Raw genomic sequence first — 3,287 nt, 5'->3', positions numbered from 1 at the left:
ATGATTACCAATATAGAATTGTTATATTTTCCTAGTGAATTAAATCTTTTTTTCATGAGGAAATAATCTCTAGTAATGCTTCTTGCTTAAAAGTCTATTTTATCTAAAGTGTTTTCAGAACATATGGGGGGTGACCCCCCAAAACGGAATTTATTTGTAAAAAATTGTGTATTTATTCTTACATGTATAAACTTCAGTCACCTTCTAAGTACTCTCCATTTGATGTACTACACCTATCGAAACATTTTTTTCCACTGCTCAATGCTGTTTTTGAACTTGTCAATTTTGATGCCTTTTAGTGCTTCTGCTGTTTTTTGTTTCACCTCTTCCACACTGGCAAAGCGTTTCCCTTTGAGGGCATTTTTCATCTAGGGAAACAAAAAATAAGTTGCTCGGGGCAAGAGTGGGTAGACAGGGAGGGTGGGGAATGGGGGACATGTCATTTTTGGTCAAAACCTGCTGAACACGCAGCACCGTGTGGACAGGTGTGCTCATCAATCACCCATCATGAAATGGGCAAACGCGTTGAGTCTTCAAAAAAATTCACTGAAGCTTTAATGCAGCCTCTCACCACAATGCCAGCTGGTAACTGATTCAGATGGGTTCCTAGAACACTCACTTAGCAGGGGGAAGCATGAACTACAAGGAGCTTACCCTCCAGAAGATAATTCCGGTTCCGTATGGGTCCCTCCTTGTATCTTTTCTGTCCTTTCAGTTTAAACCCTTCTCTATCTTATGCTTATAATGTGTCTCATAAGTCTAGAGACTAAAATTTTATAAAGTACAGTTTGACCATATTTTTCTATTTGCATTTAATGAAACCAAAAAAATATACTCATATTTGGGTTTATGTTTACCTTTTTGCTAAGGGCATTCAATTTTTACCTTGTGTTCTATACTATTGTTTATCTACTTTCTTGCCTTCTTTTGGATTGATTTACTATATTTCATTATTCCACCTTCTATTAGCTTGGCAGTTATATACTTTTACATTTTTCTTTTAGTGGTCACTCTAAAGTTACAACCTTGACTTTCAAAAGTCTAACGTTAATTAATGCTAATGCCCCCTCCCTTGACATATTAGACCATAAGACATATAAACTTTGTTTACCCTTCCAATTTAGATGTCGGAGTTAGCATCTATTTTAACTCTGTGTAGATTTAAAATGTAAAAAGACATCATTTTCATTTTTTTATACAGATGGAGTCACCTATTTATTTATCTATCTTTTCTCATGTGCCTCGTTATCTTTCATGGTTTGTCAGGCACTGTGTGTACTAACTTCTTTGTAGAAAACAGTTGAGGCTTAGGGTGACATCTTCTGCCAGAGATAAATGCCATTTTCTTCTGTGACGCACCAGGACACAGGCAATCTAAGATCACTTCAATCACCTGTCAGGGCTTCAGAAAGTTTGAGGCAGAGCCATGGTTCACCCTTACCCATAGGAGGCAAACTTTCAGGGTCCCCACTGAAAGTGAGGGAAGTTCATTAGCCCTTCTTCACCCACCCTCAGACATGCTCTGACTCCAATCCCCTCTCCCCACCTTGAGAAGCCATCACAAGTGCGGCTCAGCCTCTGGGCCTCCTCCTCTGGAACAGGCAAATGTCCCCAGAACACAAGTGACCGTAAATGTTCGCTCCCGTGGGTATCAGTTTTCTCCCAGGCCTTGGTTCTGTAATTTTTCACTATCTTGTTAATTTGCTTACATCTCCAAACAGATGTTTTTAATACTTCAATCAGCTGTTTTACTAGTCTTAAGTACATATTACATTATTAGTGGAATGCTATTAGTGGAATGTTTAATCCCTTATTAAGACTTTAATTTCTAATTTTCCTTATTATTTGTGAGTTTCAAGAAATGCCATTCAGATGTTGTCTTCTGTGACTTCCATGTTCATATCTTTGTTCATGTTTTTCCTTTCAAAAGTGATTTTTAGAAGTTCATTATAAATCATGGATTCTGATTCTTTGTCAGTTTATGTGCCAGAAGCATCTGTCGCTTATCTTTTCAGTTTACGGTGTCTTCTGTAAACAGAATTTTTCAGTGTTTAATTTAAATTAACGCAACTTAATTTTTTTCTCTCATAGTTTATACATTTTGGATTTTGCTTAAAAAAATTCTCCCTTACTCTGAGGTCATAAAACATATTTAAATATATTTTAATGTATATTTGAATGAATACATATATATTTATAAATAAACTCATGTATATATTTATTTATATTTTACATTTTAAAGATTTACTTTTCATAATGAGATGTTTTAGCCATCAAAAATTTAATTTTTTATGTATGGTGAGGTAGGGCTCTAATTAAAATTTTTTTATATGAATAATTTAATAGAATAGTCCATGATTTCAGCACTGCCCTGAAGATCTCTGTTCTGTTTCCTTGGGTCTGTATGTTTCTCCTAGCCCACTGCCTTCATTACTTCAGTTAAGCTCTCTAATACGCTTTATTTTCTGGTTTGACAACTCTCCCTTTAAGATGTTTATTCTTTTTGACCCAGTACAACTCTGCCACTGTACTTGGTGTAGATGAATGAACTGTGTAGCTCAGTGACTTGGAGCTGACAGCGCGAGTTCTCTGGCAGAAATCCAAAGCACTCACTTAGGGGAATAAATTATTCTGATTGAATTTCGTGATGTGTTATGATGTGTCCTTTGACTCTGTGCTGCCTCCTTTTCCCTCTTTGCCACTACATAGTCCTTCCCGTCCAGGTCTGTCTGGCTGAGAAGGCTGTCCTCACAGGGAGGCAGGAGGCTCTCAGGCTCTGGAGGAAGTAGGGCCTAATGGCAGCAGCCAGGCCCAGTCACAGGGCCAACCCAGACTCAGAGGGCAGTTGGCTTTGGCCTGCGGTGATCCCAGCCTTTAGCCACTGCCATGGCATGTCCTCTGGTTTGGGCCCATCGGATAGTTACCTGCAGAATACTCGGCATTGATTCACTTTAAAAACTCTAAGTAGATTCTATCTACCGTAGCTTCACTTGAGCAATGATAGTTGTAATCATTATACATGTAATCATGTATTCATTAATGCAAATTGTGTTCCATCAAAATGGTCTGGTACCACCAGGAATGTCTGTGTTAGGCATATACATATTCATTTTCTATTTTTTAATTTTTATATTGACCTCTTTGTCTGAAACTAATTTTGGTGTATGGTGTCTTAAATGTCTTAGCTTTAAAACAGATTAAAATCTGGAAGGGCCACTCACCCCTCATTTATTCTTTTTTTGCCTAGTATTTCCTTTAATTCAAATTAAAATAAAAGAAAAACACTG

The sequence above is a fragment of the Pteronotus mesoamericanus genome, unplaced genomic scaffold, assembly GCF_021234165.1.
Source record: "Pteronotus mesoamericanus isolate MK-2021 breed Mesoamerican mustached bat unplaced genomic scaffold, CSHL_Meso_final contig_173, whole genome shotgun sequence".
NCBI lineage: Eukaryota > Metazoa > Chordata > Mammalia > Chiroptera > Mormoopidae > Pteronotus > Pteronotus mesoamericanus.
This window is presented reverse-complemented; position numbering follows the sequence as displayed.